At 42.2% G+C, this 25,413-nt stretch overlaps 1 protein-coding gene and 1 long non-coding RNA gene across 9 annotated transcripts in view; one reads left to right on the top strand and one right to left on the bottom strand.

The window, feature by feature from the left end:
• LOC117078945 overlaps positions 1-22,326 on the top strand; it is a 34,368-nt gene extending 12,042 nt beyond the window's left edge. For 4 of the 5 annotated variants that reach the window (XR_004435218.1, XR_004435216.1, XR_004435215.1 and 1 more), the window contains 2 exons: positions 11,738-11,874; positions 20,120-20,464. This is a non-coding gene — a long non-coding RNA (uncharacterized LOC117078945). Of the gene's footprint in view, positions 1-11,737; positions 11,875-20,119; positions 20,465-21,573 lie in introns of those variants that run through there. The other variant, XR_004435219.1, reaches the window with a different exon arrangement.
• The window catches only part of DNAJC5B (DnaJ heat shock protein family (Hsp40) member C5 beta), a 129,491-nt gene that overhangs the window by 93,077 nt on the left and 11,001 nt on the right, over positions 1-25,413 (bottom strand). The window contains exons 1-3 of one of the 4 annotated variants that reach the window (XM_033202511.1): positions 15,780-15,920; positions 7,203-7,404; positions 5,326-5,431 (exon numbers count right to left, since the gene is read on the bottom strand). The gene's annotated coding sequence lies outside the window, so the exon portion shown is untranslated. Of the gene's footprint in view, positions 1-5,325; positions 5,432-7,202; positions 7,928-15,779; positions 15,924-25,413 lie in introns of those variants that run through there. The other 3 variants (XM_033202510.1, XM_033202512.1, XM_033202513.1) reach the window with 3 other exon arrangements.

The raw sequence follows: 25,413 nt of genomic DNA, 5'->3' as shown, positions 1-25,413 counted from the left end.
ACCATTGCAGTACAGCCTGGGCAGCAGAGTGAGACCTCGTCTCAAAAAAAAAAAAACTCAGTGGTTTGCAGTACCAAAACATTTACTTCTTGCCCACAGGTTGGCTGGTCAGCTACAGCAGCCCTGCTCTGTGCTTTGGGTGAGGCTCAGGTCTGTCCCATGCGTCTCTCATTTTGAGACCTACATTGGAGAAACAGTGGCTAACTGGGGCAAGCTCTTCTTATTGGTAGAGAAGGAAGGAACACAAAAGACTGAGAAGTCAAGGCAAAGGGTGCAGACACATTCAAAGCCTCTGCTCACATTCATTGCCCAGAACAACTCCATGACCAGCCCCAACATCAATGGAGAGATTATGATACTCCTAATATAGGTGAGGAAAGGAGACAGAGTGAATATTTGCTGAACAGCAACCCCACTAAACATATAAGTGTGGAACAGAGATAGGTTAACAAAAATCAACATCCTGTGCCAAAAGGGGAAGCAGTCACTGTTCTGTGGTACTTGTGAAATCCCACTGAGCAAACATTCTGCTGGATGGGTCACTGGGCAGCAGAGCAGGCCTGAAAGCCTAAATACCCTACAAGCTCATGTTCCAGCCCAGGCCAACACCATGTACTACCCACAACCTCCCCAAAAAGGGAAATGACCAAACACAGAAATGAATTATACCGTCGTATCTGTGCCACAGATCATGAAACTGAAATCCTGCACCCACTTAAATCCTGTACCAAGAGACGCCTCTGTCTTCTGAAGTGTCAGGAAGTGAGTAAAGAAAAAAGAAAGTAAAGAAAGCAAAGTCAATGGAGCAGTAAAAAGACTCAATTAATCAATTGATCAATTCAGGAAACTTGAAATAATTTTCCTTTTCGGGATCGAGGAACTAGAAGACAAGAATTCCTGCCTGAGAAAGGAGTGGAAGACCTCATGAGATACCTTCTTCAGACTGGCTGGCAGCCTTCCTGGGATGTGGAAAACACTGACTGTTCGTTATTCCTTCCATTTCATTTAGATGAAGAGTTGACTACTTGCACAGTCATACAGTTGATGGCATTATCAGGAATAATCTGTAAATAATCTGTAACACTCATGTTTACTCATAAACAGATCCCTCTTTCCTGGACCAAATTGCGGTTTCCTTTGGAAACTATTTTAATCAAGGCTTTTTTTGTTTCAAAGTAACATCAACTCACATCAAACTAACTCAAGCCAGCCAAGTGGCTGGGGTAAGGATTCTGGGGAATCTCATAAAACTCGAGGTCAAGAGAGTGGCCTTGTGAGTGACTGGTATAAGCAATTGGCTGCACAGTAAAAACTAAGGCCAAATCTGAGCAGGATGTGTTGGAATTGATGTTTTCATGTAATTAGTAATGCCACTAGCTCAGGGAACCCAATGTTGGACTTGTCAAATGCCAGCTGTCTGTCATCCCTTTCACACTGAAGCTGAGCACCCCCATCATGTTCTACACACCGAACCATCATGGAACTGTCCCCAATACATGGCAGCCACTGGTGGAACCAGATGTGGGCATAGTGCCCAAAGGCAGCTTATGCACTGCTGGCCAGAAACCCATGAGATGGGCCTGTGCAAAGGTCTCACCCAATGATAATGACAGTAGTTAACCAAGTCAACTAGTTTTGGTTACTTTGGACTGGGAAATATGGAAGATGGGCCAGTGAGTAGCCAAGGCAAGTGGATCCAATGTAGAGAGAGAGATATCAGCCACAATTAGGAGCCCATGCTGGCTCAGAGAGCTGGAGGCAGCAGCTGGCCTCTACAAGTGTCTCCCCTAGTTCTAGTCCATAGGTGGCTGGATGAATCTGCCTGGGCTGTGCCCCTGCCTCAAAAAAAAAAAAAAGGTACTACAGACCAGGTGGCTTAAACAATAGAAGTTCACTTTTTCACAGTTCTGGAGGCTGGAAGTCTCAGATCAAGGGATCAGCAGGATTGATTTCTTCTAATGTCTCTGTCCTGGCTCACAGACAACCACCTTCTTCCTGTTTTCACATGGTCTTCCCTCTGAACATGTCTGTGTCCAAATCAACTCTCCTTGTAAGGACACCAGTTATATTGAATTAGGACTCACCATAAGGCCTCATTTTAACTTACCCCTTTAAAGATCCTATCTCCTAATACAGTCATATTCTAGTGTATTTGGGGTTAGGACTTCCACATATGAATTTTGGGGAGTACCCAATTCAGTCCATAACAATGCCCTCTCACTTTAAAAAAGTGTCTTGTATGAGTCTATGTGATTTTGATAGTCTAACAGACTCTATTAGGACTCTGTTGTAAGCAACAGAAAAACCAAACAGCTTAAGGAAAAAGGGCATTCACTGACTCGAATAACTGAAAAGAGTCCAAGAGTGTCACTATCTTTAGGCATGTCTAGATCCAGAACACAAATGCTGGTGTTGTATCTGTTGGGGTTCTGGCAGGAAATAGATGGCTCTGTCCAATCGGGTTTTAAAAAGAAGACTGCTTACAAAGATGAGGGCAGGGCTTAGGAAATTCAAGGGATATTGAAGGACCAGATTAAGTAATAGTGGGACACTGTTGTAGCTAACCCTGAAGGAGCAAAGCAAGAGTGGCTGCTGGAACCTGAAGACCAAGAGCTGTGTGGAGACAGTCCCCTGACACAGCTGAAGCCTTCAGTAGTGAGACACAGCCAGCCCCAGGGGACCCCACAGAGAGGGAAATAAATAACCCAATTTTTCTGTCAGCATGCCCATTTGGAAGTCAAAGAAGAAGAGTTTATGTAGTCAGCCGAGAGAGAGGAGGAGAGGGTAGACCTGGGGCAAGTGGAAGATATGCAGCACCATCACAAAGTCATACTTGCTCTCCACCCTCTTCCTAACCAGGGTCTTACTAAACAGCCTCACAGTTTGCAAGATACAGGAGGACAGCTTCTCTTGTCAAAGGTTTTTTGAGCAACATCTCCTGCCATTGAATTTAATCTTATTGACCTGGCTTATATAACCAAATCCATCTCTATTTCAATCTGTATTTTTGCCCATCTCTAAATCAACCACTGAGGCCAAAATATGACTGAGCAGGTCATGATGACCTAAAGACCCCTGAAGCTAGGAGGGTGAGTCGTATTGAGCACAGCGTGTGGAATAAAGTAGAGTGGCTGCCCAAAGGAAAATTCAGGCATTGTTAACAGAAGAAGGGGGAATTCATAGAGTCTGATCAGGCAAAAACAGCATGTGTACATTACATTATCCATACTACTCATAGTACAATCCTTGGTAAATAAGTAATGACTGGTTGCATGGATTGAATGCAGTGTTTTGAGAACTATCCATTGCACGTAGCTGGTGCTCAATACATGTTTTCAGAAATTTGTTGGAATATAAATGTTAATAATCAACAAATTAGAATTCTACGGACAGAATTATTTTGCAATTGGCTAGGAGACTTCTGAATCCAGAGGATATTTTTTCCACTTCCAGTCTTTAGAGTGATCCTTATGAATGTTGACTTATGATTATTAGCTGCTTGTTTGTAGAAATCTATATTTACATCCCAAACACTGTCTCTTTCAGTGTTCTGAATTATTTTGTAAACTCTATTTATTTGCTTTCATTAGACCACAGTCTTGAGAATTTCTGGCTTGTTTACACACATCACCAAGTTTTTTTTTTAAGACTCATTTAGCAAAATATCATCATGAAAGAGGCAACAAACTGAAGTAAGATTAGTGAACAATTTAAAGTTAATAAGCCTTCTTTGGTTTTGTCCATGAAGGATGACTATCAATGTTGCTAAGAGTTGTTTATTAAACTGATAAAAATAAATATTGTCTTTAAAAAGTCAGGCTGCTTTCATCTGATCACAAAGGTGAGCTTGTAAAATTAATCCTTCTGGTGTTTGCTTGTCATTCAAGCATAACTTTTCTTCTACCTACACCCACTGTTTTTTGTTGTTGTTGTTGTTCAGCTCCAGCAAGTTTTTGGCTGTGGTTCTATCAATGGCTCTTTGAATAAGAAGTCCTGATGGTAGGATGTAAGCAATATTTTTTTTTAAGTGGGAGGAGGGAGTTAGATTGGGCTGACATTAAAAATCAAAGAATCTTCAAAGTGTAAGACTCACCATTATTAGGGTTTTAATGTCATTGAAAGTTTCAGTTAGGGAAACTTTCCCTTTATGTCTCCCATAGTCTGGAGAGTGATTATACTTTCATTTATTCATTCCTTAAATATTTATTGAAGGCCTGCTTTGTGGAAGGCAAGATATATGCAGTAGACAAGAGAAACGTGAATTAGGACCCACCCACTTTAATGAAACTTATTCTACTACGGGGGTCCCCAAATGCACAAATGATGGGACTGTCAGGGCATCTGTAGATACATGTGTATAAATGTGTGTGATGTAGTGAAGTTACTGTGCATGCTCATCTTTGCACAGAGCAATGGTGGTTAATGAGGATGTCAGGGAGAATAGGAGAGAAAGCCTGAAATCTTGTGGCATTTGCTTCTTGATTCTTTGCCAGCAAAGACAAGCAGTAATGTAAAGAGCTCCCAAAATCATACCCATTGGATTTTGAGATGTGTGATGCACAGGAAATGTGGAAGATTTAACTTCCTTCTTACCTCTTACATACACATCTCACCTATCTAAATTCCTGTCTCTTCTGCTAAGCTTTTCTGATTATTTCAGCCCAGAATGATTTCACTGCCACCTTACTCTCAACTCTTACAGTGCTTAGACTTGATTACCTACTCCCTCACAGTAGGATCTGATTTTTGGAGGTCTCCCTGTGCTCCTTAAGGGTAGGGACCAGATTTAATGCTTTTTTAATATATTGTATGGCCCATCATCTGGGGCAGAGTGGGAGCTCTAGAACCACTGACTAAATTGACACGAATGCTTTGCCCAAGTTAATATTAAACTCAGTTTGCATTTTCTTGGGCCATAAACCACCCAGTAATTAGAGGGCCATTTATGAAGGAGGAGCTCTGAATGTACCAGTAATGGAACAAATCTTGTCTGGTGGCTGGAGGAAGTAGACATGGCCTAATAAAAATCTGATCAATTAGGTCAAAACTGACCCAGACAACATCAGAGCTGGAAGTTTATACAAAAATCATTTGGTACACAATCCCCTCACTTTACAGGAAGGAAGCCAGGGCCCATCGAGTTTGTAGCCTGCTCAAGGTCACACTGAGTTTGTGGTAGGTCCCATTGAATTGGTGATAGAACTGGTAACTACAGCTATTGACCAAGTCTGTGCTGGGTAAAGCGCCAGGCTTGAGAGCAGACTAGATGTAGACTTAACGTGGTGTTTGCCAAGTCCTCACAGTAATAACGACCATGTTTCAAACCTGTTTGAATGTTCCTGGCACCATGTCAAATGCTTCCCATCTGGTAATACCATGACTTCAGTTTATCTTCACCACACATGAGGGAGGCACTGTATCAGAGTTCCACCTGAGAAACCAAACCAGCAAGAGATATTCAGAATTTTTATGTGTAGGTTTATGTGATTGTGCGGTTGGTTGGGGAAGTCCAAAATCCATAGGGCAGGCCATTGAGAAAGGCAGGCTGGAATTTGAGGCACTCAGGGAAGTTGGTCCACAGATGGACTTTCTTCTTCAGAGAAGCCTTAACTCTGCTTTCAAATCCTTTCAACTGATTGAGTCAGGCCCACCCAGATTATCTAGAATAACCTTCCTTACTTAAGGGCAATTGATTATGGACTTTAACGACATCTACAAAACACGTTCTCTGATTGAGGACAGTGACGCCTGGAATAGCATCTGTGATTGAATAAACTGACCATCCTGGATACTACTTTTCACTGGTTTCCCAAGTCACAGGGCTGGTTAGTGGCAGAGCCAGATCCCAGGCCTGCTCTGCCTGTCTCCATGGTCCATGTCTGAGATGCACAGGATGGTCTGTGCATGTAAACTTGGGCAAGTTCTTACACTACTCTGAGCCCCAGATTCTTTCCCCTATGAAATGTAGGAAGTCATATTTATGGCACAATGTTAGGTTAATCAAATGGGGAAAAGTGATTTGTTAGCACTTAGTAGGGGCTCAACAAATGTTAGCTATTTCCTTCCCCTTTGCACTACATCAGTGGCCCCCAACTTTTTGGTATCAGCGGCCAGTTTCGTGGAAGACAATTTTTCCATGGACCAGGAGTGGGGGGTGGTTTTGGGATGATTCAAGCACATTGCATTTATTGTGCACTTTATGTCTATTATTATTACATTGTAATATATGATTAGGTAATTATACAACTCCCAATAATGTAGAATCAGTGGGAGCCCTGACTTGTTTTCTTCCAGCTAGACGGTTCTATCTGGGAGTGATGGGAGGCAGTGACACCTGAAGTGTTACTGAAGATTACTTCATAATCTCATTTTGGTTGCTGTCACTGCAGAAAGCCCTGCTTCATAAAGACAGGATGTTGGAAATGGCAGCAAGCTTTTTGATGCACTTGTAGCAATCTCAGGATATTCTGCCTTGACTTTAATCCAGAAGGTATAGTGATTTGAAGTTGTCTCAAACATACTTTTAAAGTCACTGTCATTTGTGATCTCAACCAGTTGACCCACCTGGCTTATTCAGAAATGGTTCACAGACCCATTCCTTCCCAGTTTGGGGGTCTTTTGGGTTGGAAGTAATGCTTAAACTCTTTTGAAAGCTAAGATAGGTGATCATGCACCAGGCCCTGGCTTGGTCTCTTTCAAAATCTTTGCTAATGCTTGAAACATGTCAGAAATTCCAATGTTCACTCGTCACTCACATAATTCCATTTTGGCTTTGAAGGCAGCCACTTTATTTGCCTACTTGAGCACAGTTGTCATTCTCCCCTGAAGTGCCAGATTGAGTCTGTTGAGCAGGTTGAATATGTTGCACAAGTAAGCAAATTTTGTGACCCATTCTGTGTCACTGAAATGTGCTGCCAGTGGTGACTGTTTTTCTAAAAGAAATCCCTGGTGCAGCTCTAGTAACTCTAAAACTCTGGCCAGTGATCTACCTTTAGAAAGCTATCTCACTTCTGTGTATAAGAGAAGACATGTGTGTTCTGTGTCCATCTCCTTACAGAGCTGAGCAAACAGATGTGAGTTAAGGGCATATACTTTAATGTGGTTGATAATTTTAATCACATTCTGCAAAACGTTGTTAAGTTCAGATAACATTTTTTGGCTAACCAGCATTTCTCTATGGATGATACACTCCATAGACTTACATTCAGAAGCTACCTCTTTGATCCAAGCAGTGAAACCCGAAAGCCATCCAGTCATGGTAGCAACTCTGTCCATGCACATATTGACACAAAATGACCAATTCAGTTTTTCTGATATGTGATCATTCAAAGGCTTGAATAGTTCTGTAGCTGTGGTGTTGGTTGGCAACAAAAGTGCACATAACACATTCTCATGCCCATCCTCCTGAAAAATATATCACACAAAACAAGCATTGTTGCCTTATTGTCAGCATTGGTAGACTCGTCAACCTGGATTGTGAACCACAGTTACTCATTAATCCTCTCTAACAATTGTGCTTCAATATCCTCTGTTATTTCATCAATTTGCCTAGTTATGGTGCTAGCCAAAAGAGGAATATGTGCCACCTTTTGAACCGCAGCCTCTCCTAAAAGTTCACAACAAATGTCCTTAACTCCTTAGTAGCAGGCAGGATCAACTCTTCACCAATAGTAATGGGATTCTTAGGTTTAGAAATGTGGTTAGCCACTAAGAATGATGCTGTCAGTGCAGACACATTTGATGAAGTGTTGGCCTTCAATAATTGCTTCTATTCTTCGTGTTCACATTGTTTTTCTTTTGAAAACTCTAAAGGCAGGGTGCAGGTCTACACATGGCAAAGCAGTTTTGAAGGCTTCATGGCTTCATTGGATATCTGGTCACCACATACTATACAAGCGGGCTTGGAGAATGTGAATCACCTGTTGCAATGAACTCGTAATTTAAGTAGGACTCAGTATTTTCTTTTAAATGAAGATTTCTTTTTGTTGCAGTCTTAGAGTCTCCTTCTTTCTCATCATGGAGTCTTTCCCCCTGTCGAAGAGGCTCTCCAGTGGCATTTGGTTTTTTTTCTGATTTTGGCTAGCTTGTGGACTTACCAAAACTGTGACTGAGACAAGTGCTCAGTGCAGGAAAGAGGCACAGATGGAAGTGGCAAATAAAATAATAGACCACATGCAAACTAAAATAAATGTCAGATTCGTACTTAAAGCCTGCCACCAGATGCAGTTTGTCACTTACCACCCACTGATAGGGTTTTGATATGAGTCTGCAAGCAATTGATTTATTATGGTCTCTGTTCAGTCAAACCTCTCTGCTAATGTTAGTCTGAATTAGCAGCCACTCCCCAGTGCTAGCATCACTGCTTCAGCTCCACCTCTGATCATCAGGCATTAGCTTCTCATACGGAGCACCCAACCAAGATCTGATGGCATCGCATGCACAGTTCACAATAGGGTTTGCACTCCTGTGAGAATCTAATGCCACTGCTGATCTGACCGGAGGTGGAGCTCAGGTAGTAATGCAAGTGATGGTGAATGGCTGTAAATACAGATGAAGCTTTGCTTGCTCACCTCCTGCTGTGCAGCCCAGTTCCTAACAGGCCTGCACTACATCACCCACTCACACTCACGTGGGAGCTGTGCTACCAGTTCAACTCAAAATCAATCCCACAAGAGAAACTCTTGCTCAGATGTGGGTTTCTTTCTGATATCTTACACAAACATCAATTTCAAGGAGTAGCATATCCACGACCATCTCCACATATCCTTGGACATTATTTCCAATATTCCCCATATCCTTTTCCTGCTTTGACGCCTACCTGCAATAGGATTGATTTACTTTCTCTACCAGGCAAAGAGGACAAACTGATTCATTCAGGCTCTTGTTCTCTTATTCTTGCTCTGCCTTATCTGAATTCAGATCTCTTTTCTAAGAAAAAGGTATTTCTGCTTTCACGCAATTGTTGTAATAAATGATCTTATGTGCTAGACACTTCTTGAGAATGTTCCCAAAATTTACTGTCCTATTACTTCCTTTGAAGGTTGTCCACAAAATCAAGATTGGATATGTTGGAAATTCTTTCGTCTTCCTTGACTTGGGTAGAGCAGGGAGGAAGTTAATTACTTCTGTTATGTTCTCAGGATAAGGGCAGTCACAATCCCAGGTCCAATAACCAAGTAGCACCATCTGATATTTTGCTGTTTACCTTCCCAAACTTGAAATCAACAATTATATATTTTATTTTTATTTATTTATTTAGAGATGGGGGTCTTACTCTGTCATCCAGGTTGGAATGCAGTGGCACAATCATGGTTCGCTGTAACCACAAACTCCTGGGCTCAAGTGAGCCTCCCACCTCAGTAGTTACGACTACAGGCACATGTCATTACACCCAGCTAATTTTTTTATTTTTATTTTTCGTAGAGATAGGGTCTCACTGTGTTGCCCAGGTTGGTTTTGAACTCCTGCGCTCAAGCAGTCCTCCTGCCTTGGTCTCCTAAAGTGCTGGGATTACAGGCATGAATCACTGTACTCAGCTTGAAATCAACAATTTTAGAAGACCTTCATATCCTTGATATTAATTTCATCAAATGGAAATATTTCTTCTCACTAGAAAGTCACAGTTGCATATTTTTGTACCACCAACATGCACTGCCTAGTGGGGAAGCAGATACTTACTGAACACCTCATCTACCTCCACCTGCCATCCCTGAGCACATCTCACATGAATATCACTGCACCTCATTCAAGTGCAGCAGGGGAAAAATGTATTATGAGTTTTAAACATACTTGGTGTCACAAACATGTGGTCCCACACATATGAGCCCTCTGTGCCATTTATTTTGTCCCCCTCTCCCACTCTCTACTGCCATTATTCCAAACCTCTATGTTCCCTGAGCCTGTCCTTGCCTCCTAATTTTGCTCTCAGCAGATGATCTTGCTAGCTTCCTTGCAGAGAACTTGGAGGTTGGAGGCTAACAGACAAACTCCCTCAACTTGCTGACTGATCACCTCCTGCTTTCTCACAAAACCTTCCTATGTACACCTTTCCCTTAGTCCCTTCCCTCCATCCTCAGAAGAACAGATATTCCTTTCCTCCTTCTCTCATTCAAGGTCAATGCCTCCATCTGTGCCATTTCCATTCTGGACTTTCAGACTCTTCATCACAAGATCCTACTTAACAGCCTTTTAAAAATGTGTATGTCACCGGGCGCGGTGGCTCACACCTGTAATCCCAACACTTTGGGAAGCCAAGGCAGGAGAATCACTTGAGGTCAGGGGTTTCAGACCAGCCTGGCCAACATGGCAAAATCCCATTTCTACTAAAAATTAGTACATTGCCTGGCCAACATGGCAAAACTTCGTTTCTACAAGAAATTAGCCGGGTGTGGTGGCACGTGTCTGTAATCCCAGCTACTAGGGAGGCTGAGGCAGGAGAATTGCTTGAACCCGGGAGGTGGAGGTTGCAGTGAGTGGAGATCATGCCACTGCACTCCAGGCTGGGCAACAGAGCAAGACTCCATCTCATAAAAAAAAAGTGTATGTCTTGCCAATTATGAATGGAGAGAAGGAAGAAAGGGAGAGAAAGAAGGAAGGAGACACAGAAAGAGGGAGGGAGGGAGGAAGGGAGGGGATAAACTCCACTAGCTATTGTCCTGTGCCACTCCTCAGACAGGCTGCTCAGGAGACTTGTCCTCATGTCTGGAGTCTGTCATCTTTCACTCTCAATGAGCAATCTACCTTTTGCTCCCACCATTCCACTAAAGATGCTTTTGTTAAGGTTACCAGTAACTTCTCAATTGCCAAACCCAATGGATACTTTGCATTCCTTATCAAACTTGACCATTATGAAACATTCAATACTGTCTCTTTAAAAAATGCTTCCTAATTTCCAGGGCACCACACACTCATGGTCCTCGTCCACATCCCTGACAGTTTCTCATCAGAATCTTTCATTGACTCTTTTTTTCCACTTGCTCCCTAAACGTCTGTCCTGACTCTTGTTTTCTTCTCACTCTATACCTTCTTCCAATGATGTCCAGGTCTCATTAGCACTTTAGGGGCTCCTTTCCTCTGTGCTAGAGACCACTAGAACTTCTACAAGCTGCTTCGGCTATTCTCTGCAGCTCTGTGAATGTCTCTGGGCAATACCTTTCACCCACTGATCAGAACCTTCTTTCATTTGGTTGCCATCCACTTCCAGGTACAAGGGTCTTTGCTCTCTGCTAAACCTCTTTGCATGCATGACTTATTTAGAAGATCACCCCGGTTTTTTAGTCCACTGTGACAGGAACAAAAACATTAATGCGAGAGCCCTTCCAACCTTTCCCCAACTCCTGGCCTCTAGAAGAATCCTGACTTTGCTGGCTTCATTTCTTCTCCTTTCTCACTCTTCAGAAAGCCTCTTCTTGCCTCACCTGACTGGAAATCTTCTTTTCAAACATTTCCAAAGATTTCTTCTTTGAAATCTTTGCAGATTGCAAGATATAGAATAAGGAGAAAGTGAGAAGGAGGTAGAGACAGGAGATGTAGGGGCTAGGACTAGAAGAAGGCTTTGCAGAACGTGTAGGAGTGTTGGAGGAGCAGTTTGTGATGAGAGAGAAGTAAACAGAAAAGAGATGGGGTTTTAAGGGTTTCTATGGTCTATATATTCATTCAAAATGTTAAAGAACCCCAAGCAAATAAATAAATAAATAAATAAATAACTATTTTAACAGCACTTACTGGGTTTGGGCAGGTTTTCTTTGATGGCAGTTCTGCTCTAAAGATGGATAAGGAAGGAGGTTCCAAGATGGCCGAATAAGAACAGCTCCAGTCTACAGTTCCCAGTGTGAGCGACGCAGAAGATGGGGGATTTCTGCATTTCCAACTGAGGTACTGGGTTCATCTCACTGGGGCTTGTCGGACAGTGGGTACAGGACAGTGGGTGCAGCCTATGGACCATGAATCAAAGCAGGGCGAGATATCAAGTCACCCGGGAAGCACAAGGGGTCAGGGAATTCTTTTTCCTAGCCAAGGGAAGCCATGACAGATAGCAACCTGGAAAATCAGGTCACTCCCACCCTAATACTGTGCTTTTCCAATGGTCTTAACAAATGGCACACCAGGAGATTATATCCCACGCCTGGCTCGGAGGGTCCCACGCCCATGGAGCCTTGTTCACTGCTAGCATGGCAGTCTGAGATCGAACTGCAAGGTGGCAGTGAGACTGGGAGAGGGGCATCCGCCATTGCTGAGGCCTGAGTAGGTAAACAAAGTGGCCTGGAAGCCTCCTTTATCATTTTTTATTGCGTCTATTTGATTCTTCTCTCTTTTTTTCTTTATTAGTCTTGCTAGTGGTCTATCAATTTTGTTGATCTTTTCAAAACACCAGCTCCTGGATTCATTGATTTTTTTTGGAGGATTTTTTGTGTCTCTATCTCCTTCAGTTCTGCTCTGATCTTAGTTATTTCTTGCCTTCTGCTACCTTTTGAATGTGTTTACTCTTGCTTCTCTAGTTCTTTTAATTGTGATGTTAAGGTGTCAATTTTAGATCGTTCCTGTTTTCTCTTGTGGGTATTTAGTGCTATAAATTTCCCTCTACACACTGCTTTAAATGTGTCCCAGAGATTCTGGTATGTTGTATCTTTGTTCTCATTGGTTTCAAAGAACATCTTTATTTCTGCCTTCATCTCGTTATGTACCCAGTAGTCATTCAGGAGTAGGTTGTTCAGTTTCCATGTAGTTGAGCGGTTTTGAGTGAGTTTCTTAATCCTGAGTTCTAGTTTGATTGCACTGTGGTCTGAGAGACAGTTTGTTATAATTTCTGTTCGTTTACATTTGCTGAGGAGTGCTTTACTTCCAACTATGTGGTCAATTTTGGAATAAGTACGATGTAGTGCTGAAAACAATGTATATTCTGTTGATTTGGGGTGGAGAGTTCTGTAGATGTCTATTAGGTCTGCTTGGTGCAGAGCTGAGTTCAATTCCTGGATATTCTTGTTAACTTTCTGTCTCATGGATCTGTCTAATGTTGACAGTGGGGTGTTAAAGTCTCCCATTGTTATTGTGTGGGAGTTTAAGTCTCTTTGTAGGTCTCTAAGGACTTGCTTTATGAATCTGTGTGCTCCTGCATTGGGTGCATATATATTTAGGATAGTTAGTTCTTCTTGTTGAATTGATCCCTTTACCATTATGTAATGGCCTTCTTTGTCTCTTCTGATGATCTTTGTTGGTTTAAAGTCTGTTTTATCAAAGAGACTAGGATTGCAACCCCTGCTTTTCTTTGTTTTCCATTTGTTTGGCAGATCTTCCTCTATCCCTTTATTTTGAGCCTATGTGTGTCTCTGCATGTGAGATGGGTCTCCTGAATACAGCACACTGACAGGTGTTGACTCTTTTTCCAATTTGCCAGTGTCTTTTAATTGGAGCACTGAGCCCATTTACATTTAAGGTTAATATTGTTATGTGTGAATATGATCCTGTCATTATGATGTTAGCTGGTTATTTTGCCCATTCGTTGATGCAGTCTCTTCCTAGCATCGATAAAAAATGATAAAGGGGATATCACCACCGACCCCACAGAAATACAAACTACCATCAGAGAATACTATAAATACCTCTATACAAATAAACTAGAAAATCTAGAAGAAATGGATAAATTCCTGGACACATACACTCTCCCAAGACTAAACCAGGAAGAAGTTGAATCCCTGAATAGACCAATAACAGGCTTTGAAATTGAGGCAATAATTAAGAGCCTACCAACCAAAAAAAGTACAGGACCAGAGAGATTCACAGCCGAATTCTACCAGAGGTACCAAGGGGAGCTGGTATCATTCCTTCTGAAACTATTACAACCAATAGAAAAAGAGGAAATCCTCCCTAATTCATTTTATGATGCCAGAATCATCTTGATACTAAAGCCTGGGAGAGACACAACAGAAAAAGAATTTTAGACCAATATCCCTGAAGAATATCAATGCAAAACAGAATCAAAGACAAAAACCACACGATTATCTCAATAGATGCAGAAAAGGCCTTTGACAAACTTCAACAGCCCTTCATGCTAAAACCTCTCAGTGAATTAGGTATTGATGGGACGTATCTCAAAATAATAAGTTATTTATGACAAACCCATAGCCAATATCATACTGAATGGGCAAAAACTGGAAGCATTCCCTTTGAAAACTGGCACAAGACAGGGATGCCCTCTCTCACCACGCCTATTCAACATAGTGTTGGAAGTTCTGGCCAGGGCAATCAGTCAGGAGAAAGAAATAAAGGGTATGCAATTAGGAAAAGAGGAAGTCAAATTGTCCCTGTTTGCAGATGATATGACTATATATTTAGAAAACCCCATCGTCTCAGCCCAAAACCTCCTTAAGCTGATAAGCAACTTCAGCAAAGTCTCAGGATACAAAATCGGTGTGCAAAAGTCACAAGCATTACTATACACCAGTAACAGACAAACAGAGAGCCAAATCATGAGTGAACTCCCATTCACAGTTGCTTCAAAGAGAATAAAATACCTAGGAATCCAACTTACAAGGGATGTGAAGGACCTCTTCAAGGAGAATTATGAACCACTGCTCAACAAAATAAAAGAGGACACAAACAAATGGAAGAACATTTCATGCTCATGGATAGGAAGAATCAATATCGTGAAAATAGCCATACTGCCCAAGGTAATTCATAGATTCAATGCCATCCCCATTAAGCTACCAATGACTTTCTTCACAGAATTGGAAAAAACCACTTTAAAGTTCGTCTGGAACCAAAAAAGACCCTGCATTGCCAAGACAATCCTAAGCCAAAAGAACAAAGCTGGAGGCATCGCACTACCTGACTTCAAACTATACTACAAGGCTACAGTAACCAAAACAGTATGGCACTGGTACCAAAACAGAGATGTAGATGAATGGAACAGAACAGAACCCTCATAAATAATACCACACATCTCCAACCATCTGATCTTTGACAAACCTGACAAAAACAAGAAAAGGGGAAAGGATTCCCTATTTAATAAATGGTGCTGGGAAAACTGGCTAGCCATATGTAGAAAGCTAAAACTGGATCCCTTCCTTACACCTTACACAAAAATTAATTCAAGATGGATTAAAGACTTACATGTCAGACCTAAAACCATAAAAACCCTAGAAGAAAACCTAGGCAATACCATCCAGGACATAGACATGGGCAAGGACTTCATGTCTAAAACACCAAAAGCAACAGCAACAAAAGCCAAAATTGAAAAGTGGGATCTAATTAAACTAAAGAGCTTCTGCACAGCAAAAGAAACTACCATCAGAGTGAACAGGCAACCTATAGAATGGGAGAAAATTTTTACAATCTACCCATCTGACAAAGGGCTAATATCCAGAATCTACAAAGAACTTAAATTTACAAGAAAAAAATCAAACAACCCCATCAAAAAGTGGGCAAATATATGAACAGACACTTCTCAAAAGAAGACATTTATGCAGCCAACAGACACATGAAAAAATGCTCATCATCACTGGCCATCAGAGAAATGCAAATCAAAACCATAATGAGATACCATCTTATACCAGTTAGAATGGTGATCATTAAAAAGTCAGGAAACAACAGGTGTGGAGAGGATGTGGAGAAATAGGAACATAGGAGTTGGTCCTCCCCTGTTAGAGGACAGAGAGTAAGTGAATCAAATTCATCTTATTTGTTTTGCTTGGTCAGAATAACCTTTAAAAATTATTTCATCTGACAGAATACAAGGTAATATAAGGTTATTTTTAGTCATTTAAAAAAGTTGTACCACTTACCTAAGTAGTGAAGGATACTTGTATTCTCCACAAGCAGAGTATGAGGACACATGTGGCAATCACCACAGATCAAAATCATTAATGTCTTTTAAATCATGCATGGCCCCTTTCCTTCAAGGAGCTGAGTCTCCTTACAAAATCTTCATTGCCAAATAGACATGAATCTTTCCAAAACCCAAGGAGAAATGTGAAAGTATATATGCTTTTTCTTTTTTCATTTTTTTTCTTTTTCTTTTTCTTTTTTGAGACAGAGTCTCACTCTTGTCATCCAGGCTGGAGTGCAATGGTGCAATCTCGGCTCACTGCAACCTCCACCTCCCGGGTTCAAGCTAGTCTCCTGCCCCAGCCACCTAAGTAGCTGGGGTAACAGGCGCTCGCAATGATGCCTGGCTACTTCTTTGTGTTTTTGGTAGAGACAGGGTTTCACCATGTTGGTCAAGTTGCTCTGGAACTCCTGACCTCAGGTGATCCACCTGCCTTAGCCTCCCAAAGTGCTGGAATTACAGGTGTGAGCCACCGCACCCAGCCAAGTGTGTGCTTTTTAACACAACTTAATTATTTGGGGGAAGTCATCACAGCTCACTTTCAGATGGAGGATGTAGGGAGGATGGAGATTCTTACTAATTTACTGCACCAACACTTACTAAGCACTTTCTATGCATCAGACACCGTGGTGTGTGTGAGGGACACAGAGATGAGAGAAATGAATACCATCTCTACTCTCAACAGACTTCCAGGAGAGTGAGAGGTCCTAGCAATTACACACTGACTGATGAGGGCCACAAGGCCACAGTACCAAGACCATGCACACCACAGGGGCACCTTGTGGAAGGGATGGGGATGAAGGGAGACTACACAGAGGTGGGTCTTGAGAACAAATAGAAGATAGGCCAAAAAGAATATTAAAGGCAGAAGCAGCAGCTCTGCCTACCATAAATAAAGAAGATGGCCAGGTGCAGTGGCTCAAGCCTGTAATCCCAGCATTTTGGGAGGCCAAGGAGGGCAGATTGCTTGGGCTCAAGAGTTAGACACCAGCCTGGGCAACATGGCAAAACCACATCTCTACAAAAAATACAAAAACTTAGCCAGGCATGGAGGTGCGCCACCTGTAATTCCAACTACTCAGGAGGCTGAGGTGGGAAGATTGCTTGAGCCCAGGAGGTGGAGGTTGTAGTGAGATCATGCCATGCACTCCAGCCTGGATGACAGAGCAAGATCTTGTCTCTAAATAAATAAATAAATAAAGCCCTTTAGGAAACTGGAAGGATTTGAGCATGACTGAAGTAGAGACATGTGGAGGCAAGAAGTGGTAGTCCCGTGAAGGGTATGGCCAGGGGCAGAGAGCAGATAAGGTAAGACAAAGGCATGAGCAGGGAAAAGAGCAGAGAGAGGTCTCATGAAGCAGCCTCCCCAGCTCCCTGTCCAGCTATAATGGATCCAAATGCCTCTGGGGGACAGTCATTTGCCAGGTATGCCCTCTTCTTAGCAACAGCCCTGAGAGAGTTGCCGCTTCAGAGTTCACAAAGCCTGTTTTCCAGTGTCTCGGGGACTCTAAGAAGCAGGAAAACTAGTCTCTTCCCACGTCCCCTCTCTAGAAAAAATTTACCCAGGAACCTGTGGCTTCCAAATGGGAGCTGGCCTTCCGACTACTGTAGGCCTTTACTTTTTATCAAGGCCAGCCACCTTCAGCCACCCAAAAGCGATGTTGCCCCCCACTATGGAAATAACACCCTGCATTGCATCACTGTGGGAGTGTGCACCCATCGGGGGGACCAAACACACAGTCTCTGACATGTATCTCCTAGCCCATTGCTTCTGAGAGTTGTTTAGTAAATCCTCACATACATATTGACTCTCCTGAACTATTATTTAATGATAATGGATTGATGTTCAATAAATACTTACAAACAATCATTATCATTACAATCAGGCTCTACAGTGAGAGAAAAACAAAGGAAAGAGAAACGAAGCAGAGGGGAATAAGGAAGCAGGAAGAATGTGGAAGAAGTAAAGATTAATATGAGCTTCTTGAGTACTTACTAAATCACAAATCCCAAGCTTATCACTTTATGTACTTTATCTTGTTTAATATTTTTGAGGGCTTCATTTGGTTTTGTTTTTTGGTTTCATTTTGAGACAGAGTGTCACTCTGTCACCCAGGCTGGAGTGCAGTGGCTCACTGCAGCCTTGACCTCCTGGGCTCAAGCAATCCTCCTGCTTCAGCCTCCTGAATAGCTGGAACCACAGACACACATCACCACGCCTGATTAATTTTTCATTTTTATTAGAGGTGTGATCTCTCTATGTTGCCCAGGCTGGTCTTGAACTCCTGAGCTCAAGCAATTCTCCCACCTCAGCCTCTCAAGTGTTGGGCTTACAGGCATGAGCCACCTCAGCAGGTTTCATTTAATATTTATGACAACCTATGATATTTATTATTATTCTATTTAGCAAGTAAGGAAACCAAGGCTCAGAGAAGTTGAGTAACTCTCTTCCAGCCAAGGCAGTGGTTTTCTGACCACAGACCAGGGTTCTTATTTGTTACATTTAGCTTCTGGTAAGAGAGGGAGAGGTCTTAGGCTTCTCTGTAGAAGCTTTAGGAACAGTTCTTCCTTGAGAAGAAACAGCAGGAGATTCTGCCTTATGTTTTCATAACTAAAGATAAAAGTTTAAATCTTGCTTGGGACACGAAAAATACTCTGTGGACCCAGCCCCTGTTCAGTGACCCATGCCATTTTCCCTGGGCATTCTAGATCATCATCACTTCCCAGACCTGACCCCTCACTACCCTTGCTCTGATTATCCTGATCTTTGTTTATAAACCTTTTATATCCATGGTGAACAGCGACCTCCCAGGAATGACAAGTGTGTTTATACTTTTCAGGGTTCTTTGGCTTAGCAGAGAAGTCAAAGACTAGAATCTGTTGTCTAACATTTGATACCACGATAAATCCCCAAATTCAGTGTATGCTTTCCCATGGTGTAGGCTTGAAACTTCCCATTAGATATGAAAAAAACAAGTTTCAATAGAATTATCCATGAATGAGTAGTGAGCTGCTTTAAAAGCATTAACTCATAAATGCACTTTGGCTATTTGAGTGTCAAAAGCCCCACTAGGAGATGCATTTAAAGATTAAGCATGAATGTGTATGAAGACCCCTGCTTTTGCTGCACATAGCCTAAGTATGTAGTTTTATGATTCATTCTCTGTACCTTGGAGGCAGATGTTCTGTCTTATTTAGCCCACAGATAAAATATTGTGGAGTAAGTAAGCAGTAACATATTTTAGAATAGGTTAATGAGGATCAAAAGGGTATATTAAAATGAGGAATATGTACCCCCATGTCACAATGTTTGTAAACAGAAGGTCAGTTTGTATTTAAGTCCAATAAAATTAAATATACCAGGCTATTTTCTTTCAAAATTAAAAAAATATATATTTTTAGGAGATCGAGACCATCCTGGCTAACATGGTGAAACCCCGTCTCTACTAAAAAAAAATACAAAAAAATTAGCTGGCCATGGTGGCGGGCACCTGTAGTCCCAGCTACTCGGGAGACTGAGGCAGGAGAATGGCCTGAAGCTGCGAGGCAGAGCTTGCAGTGAGCTGAGATCCCACCACTGCACTCCAACCTGGGCGACAGAGCGAGACTGTATCCCAAAAGAAAAAAAAACAAAAACAAACAAAAAAACGTTATTTTTATAGATTTGGGGATACAAGTGCAGTTTTGTGACATGGATATGCTGTGGAGTGGTGAAGTCTGGCCCTTTGGTGTAACCATCACCCGAATAGTGTACCTTGTACCCATTAAGTAATTTCTCATCCATCATCCTGCTCTCACCTTCCCACATTTCTGAGTCTCCAAAGTCTATTATTCCAGTCTCTGGGTCTATGTGCACACATTATTTACCTCCCACTTGTAAGTGAGAACATGCAGTATTTTGACTTTCTGTTTCTGAGTTACTTAAGATAATGGCCTCGAGTTCCATACATGTTGATGCAAAAGACATGATTTCACTCTTTTTGTGGCTGAATAGTATTCCATGGAATTTATATGTATATTCCACATTTTCTTTATCCAATCGTCTACTGGTGGACACTTAGGTTGATTTTATATCTTTTCTATGGTGAATAGTGCTGCAATAAACATATGAGTGCAGGTATCTTTTTTATATGCTGATTTCTTTTGAGTAGATACCCAGTAGTGGGATTGCTGGATAAAATGGTAGTTTTATTTTTAGTTCTTTGAGAAATCTCCACACTGTTTTCTTTTCCATATGGTGGTATTAATTTGCCTTCCCACCAACAGTGTATATGTGTTCCCTTTTCTTCGTTGCAGAATTCAGGAGCTATGTGGAGAATTGATGGAGGGACATGCCAGATAGAGAGAACAGCAAACACAAAGGCCTCAAAGTGTGAGCCTGCTTGGCATATTTGAGGGAACTTGAGGATGAAATACTTGGGATTTAAATCTCAATCAACCATAAATGTGGTTTTTCATTATTTTTATTTTTCGTAGTTTTTCATTCTTTTAATTTTCTCATTAAGCAGAAAAATGTTTTTGTTTCAATCTATGTTAAAAACCCAAGTTTCGGCTGGGCGCGGTGGCTCAAGCCTGTAATCCCAGCACTTTGGGAGGCCGAGACGGGCGGATCACGAGGTCAGGAGATTGAGACCATCCTGGCTAACCCGGTGAAACCCCGTCTCTACTAAAAAATGCAAAAAAAACTAGCCGGGCGAGGTGGCGGGTGCCTGTAGTCCCAGCTACTGGGGAGACTGAGGCAGGAGAATGGCGTAAACCTGGGAGGCGGAGCTTGCAGTGAGCCAAGATCCGGTCACTGCACTCCAGCCTGGGCGATAGAGCGAGACTCCGTCTCAAAAAAAAAAAACCCAAGTTTCCATCCAGGCACGGTGGCTTACATCTGTAATCCCTCCACTTTGGGAGGCTGAGGCAGGTGGATTGTTTGAGCTCAGGAGTTCAAGACCAGCCTGGAAAACATGGTGAAATCCAGTCTCTACAAAAAAAAATACAAAAATTAGCCAGGCATGGTGAGCATGCCTCTGGTCCCAGCTACCCAGGAGGCTGAGGTGGGAGAATCACTTGAGCCTAGAAGGTCAAGGCTGCAGTGAGCTGTGATTGAGCCACTGCACTCCAGCCTGGGTGATAGGGTGAGACCTAGTCTCAAAAAAAAAAAAAAAAAAAAAATCCAAATTTCCTACTCTCTATAAATACTACATAACCAACTCACTTTAATTTTTCATTCTTTTGTTAGTGTTTCCTCCATGCCAGGCACATGTAGACGCTGTTAGGGACTAGGCACGTGTGGCGAACATTACAGACAGACACATTCTCACCTCCAAGGAATGTAGAGTGTTGAAGAATTGGCGATACCTCACAATCTTCATTTTCATAATTCAGCATGGGTAGATTTAGGAGTCAGGATTGAGAATTCAGTCAGAAAGAGATATGGGAGAGCACTACTGGAGGCGCAGGAGAGCCTTGTGGGCAGACGGGCTCAAGCCTCAGAGGAGGGAGAGGAGGAGGCAGGGGAGCAGACAAGCAGACCAAGGGGTCCACAAACCACCAGGTTTGTGCCCTCGGAGGTGGGAATTCTAGCCAAGTACCTCAGGCAGCTGCAAGGGGCCTATGTGAAAGGCAGCAGACAGCCATGACAAGAAAGGAGCTGAAACAGCCTGTGTCTCGGCCACTGCACTCAAGGTTTGGTGTGGAGAGTTTTCAAGCATTATTGTCAGGGCCAAAGGACAACATCTCCGTTTTTCTGTTGTGCTCAGGCCACAAGTTGAAAAGGCAAAGGCAGGACTGAACCGCATTGCTCACCACAGAATTTGGGTGATGCCTACTCGTTGAGTTGGATCGCCTGGTTCCTGACTCATTACCTGAATTGGACCCCATCTGCCTTCCAGCACTGTGCCCTCCTCACCTCCCAGGGGTCTCCTGGCACCATCGTTCTTGTCCGCACTGCCAGTTGCCACTTTCATCTGCACCCTCTTTCCTTAGCCATCTGCTGAGTACTGACAAGTACCCTCATTGTAGAAAGTGCCAGAGCACAAAGCAATGACATTTTCAGTAAATCTTTCAGATCAGGCGGACTTCGAATGTGTTTTTTTCTTGCAGGAGAGTGTCTAGAAAAATCCAAAACATTTGGTCTTCATTTTAATTCAAATGTGAATAATCAAGATTTTTCATGATTGTTGTTTGTTTTGGAGGATCTTTTTCCTTGAGTAGCTCTTTATCTATTTATGTTTTTAAAAGAGGTACACTTATACTTTCTTCCCTGTACATGGATACATAGGTCATACACCTTTTGTATGAGCAGTGAATCATGTAACTCCATACATGAACATACCTAGTATACATTCATAACCATTCTTATCTGTGAAAGGACAACAGTATTCAAAACGTAAGCCAAAGTAGAATGTGAATGCTGAGCTCAGGACCTTATATATATTTTATAAAAGATAAAAGAAATCTGGTAGCTGGGCCAGGCACCGTGGCTCACATCTGTAATCCCAGCACTTTGGGAGGCTGAGGCGGGTGGATTACCTGAGGTCAGGAGTTTGAGACCAGCCTGGCCAACATGGTGAAACCCCGTCTCTACTAAAAATACAAGAAATTGGCTGGGTGTGGTGGCATGTGCCTGTAATCCCAGCTACTTGGGAGACTGAGGCAGGAGAATCTCTTGAACCTGGGAGGTGGAAGTTGCAGTGAACCAGGATCACGCCACTGCACTCTGGTCTGGGCAACAGAGCCAGACCCAAAAAAAAAAAAAGAAAGGAAGGAAGGAAGGAAGGGAGGGAGAGAGGGAGAGAAAGGAAAGAAGAAGGAAGGAAGGAAGGAAGGAAGAAGGAAGGGAGGAGGGAGGGAGGGAGGGAGGGAGGGAGGAAGGAAGGAGGAAGGGAGGAAGGGAGGAAGGGACGAAAGAAAGAAGGAAGAAAGAAAGAAAGAAAGAAAGAGAGAGAGAAAGAAAGAAAGAAAAGAAAAAGAAAGAAAGAAAGAAAGAAAGAAAGAAAGAAGGAAAGAAGAAAGAAAGAAAGAAAGAAGAAAGAAAGAAAGAAGAAGAAAGAAAGAAAGAAAGAAGAAAGAAAGAAAGAAAGAAAAGAAAAGAAAAGAAAAGAAAAAGAAGAGAGAAAGAAAGAAAGAGAGAGAGAGAAAGAAATCTGTTAGCTGGCATTCATATAATTAGTTTCAGTATTTGAAGCTTATTGCTTGTTTCTCAGCTGTCTGGGCAACGTGGTGCACAGATAAACTCTCTCTGAGGAGATGAAACCCTTGGAAAGAAGGCCAGATGCTCACACTGACTTAATAAAACTATACTATAACAAGGAGGATTGCATTCACCTTGTTCTATCCTCCTAACATTTTTTTTAGATTTAAGCATATTTTTATTTTGTGGGCTCAGAAAGTTTTTCTTGTTAATAACTTTTTTCAGTAATTGTGTGTTTTTAAATAAACGCATTATACTCCATGCAGAAAATGTGAGAAACATAGATATTCCCTTTACTTCTGAAAACCTTACCTTCTCAACCTCCAGCTGAATGATGACATGCATGGGATCAACCCTAGTGCAACACAAGCTTCACATAATTTATAGATAGGTTCCTTAACTTAGGGATGTGGCAAAGGATTTGTTGGGAATGACAGCTACATCTAGTTTATTAAACAAGTAACTTGGATGTAAATGTGTAGGTGATTCTGGATATGCTGTTTCTTTCTCACTCAGAAGTTGGTGGCAACACCTGGCCAGGCGTGGTGGCTCACGCCTGTAATCCCAGCACTTTGGGAGGCCGAGGCAGGTGGATCATGAGGTCACAAGATCAAGACCATCCTGGCTAACATGGTGAAACCCTGTCTCTATTAAACATACAAAAAATTAACCAGGTGTGGTGGTGGGCACCTATAGTCTCAGCTACTTGAGAGGCTGAGGCAGGAGAATGGCGTGAACCTGGGAGGCAGAGCTTGCAGTGAGCCGAGATGACGTCACTGTACTCCAGCCTGGGTGACAGAGCGAGACTCTGTCTCAAAAAAGAGAAAGTCGGTGGCAACACGTAGTGTGGTTGTGGGAATTGTATCAGCATTATCCAGCTTAGATTCCCTTCTTCCTGGCTTGGGGGTATACTTCTGGGTGTTTTTATCCTTCCTGGCATGGAGTGTTAATTTCTTATTTTGGGGCACTAATATGCTTTGGATGTTTGTTACCTCCAAATCTCAATACAATCCCCAGTGATGGAGGTGGGGCCTGGTGGGAGGTGATGGATCATGGGGGTGGATTCTTCATGAATGGCTTAGTGCCATCCCCATGGTGATAAGTGAGTTCTCACTTGGTTAATTCGTTCGAGATCTGGTTGTTTAAAAGAGTCTGGGACCTCCCCCTTCTCTCTCTTATTCCCACTCTGACCACATGATACACCTGATACTGCTTCATCTTCTGCCATGATTGGAAGCTTCCTGAGGTCCCAACCAGAAGCAGATGCTGGCACCATGCTTCATGCACAGCCTGCAGAACCATGAGCCAATTAAACCTCTTTTCTTTATAAATTTCTCAGCCTCAGGTACTTCTTTGTAGTGATGCAAAAAATGACTAATACAGGGCCATTATTACCAATCCCCCAAAATTTTCAGGCCTCACTTTTGACAAGTACAGACCATAAATATAATCATTTGGCTCTCTGAAACACTCTATACACCCTATTTTAAGAAAGACCATTGTACTTCCTACACAAAACGTATCTTAGGGAGCAGCACCAGAAGCAGCATTATACTTTATGTCCAATATCTTGTAGGTTCCATTTTATCTGTTCCCGTAGGCCTCCACTGAACATACTGCTATCTCTACCTCAAACCCAACATCTAAACTTGAACTAAGCAACTGCTTCATAAAACTAGCTCCCCTGTTGATTTCCTACTTCGGTTACACATTCTCCAAATCATTAGGCTTAAACTTGCAAAACCATCTTCAATGCTCCTTCTTGGTCCTCTGTCAGGCAACACGTCCCAACCACTTTGAATGTCATCACATCTGTTGTACTGCTGCTCCATTTTGCTTCTAGAAAAATTATCACAATTAGTGTCAAAATGTGGATTCAATAATATGTCATTATGGGGGCTGAGTGCTAAAAGAGGAATAGTTTAGAGTTTCTGGTTTGCTCAACTGTATTAAAGATTCTTGTCTGGGAAACATTACACTTATTCTTGAAAAGTTGTTAAAATTTCCCTTGTTTGATTGTAGAAAATATTCAGGTTTTTTCCTTCCTTCTTTTCTTTCTCCTTCTTAGTTTGATAGAGAAAAGAAGAGGGAGGGGGAATTGCTTTTTAGATGTCCTGGAAGTGACAGAAAGGTTAACATTCTCTCTTTTACCTAGTTGGACAAACGAAGATGGTGGCTTTAATAATTAGAAGCTGCATTTTGGTTGATTACTGGGGCCTGGAACAGATGTACTATTAACTGGTCGTCATAAAACTCAGGGCTTGTTGTTTACCTGAATTTCAGCAGCTCTCTTCACAGAGATGTTATGTCTTTTACTTTGTTCCACAGTGTGCTTAGGGGGTTACCAAGTCAAATTGGCCAGCCTACAAACTGTTGAACTTTAGTCCACAAAGTAGTAGCTATAGAA

Source organism: Trachypithecus francoisi, unplaced genomic scaffold, assembly GCF_009764315.1.
Source record: "Trachypithecus francoisi isolate TF-2019V2 unplaced genomic scaffold, Tfra_2.0 Lachesis_group7, whole genome shotgun sequence".
Classification (NCBI taxonomy): Eukaryota; Metazoa; Chordata; class Mammalia; order Primates; family Cercopithecidae; genus Trachypithecus; species Trachypithecus francoisi.
The sequence above is the reverse complement of the archived record's forward strand: the minus strand, read 5'-3'. Positions and strand labels throughout refer to the sequence as shown.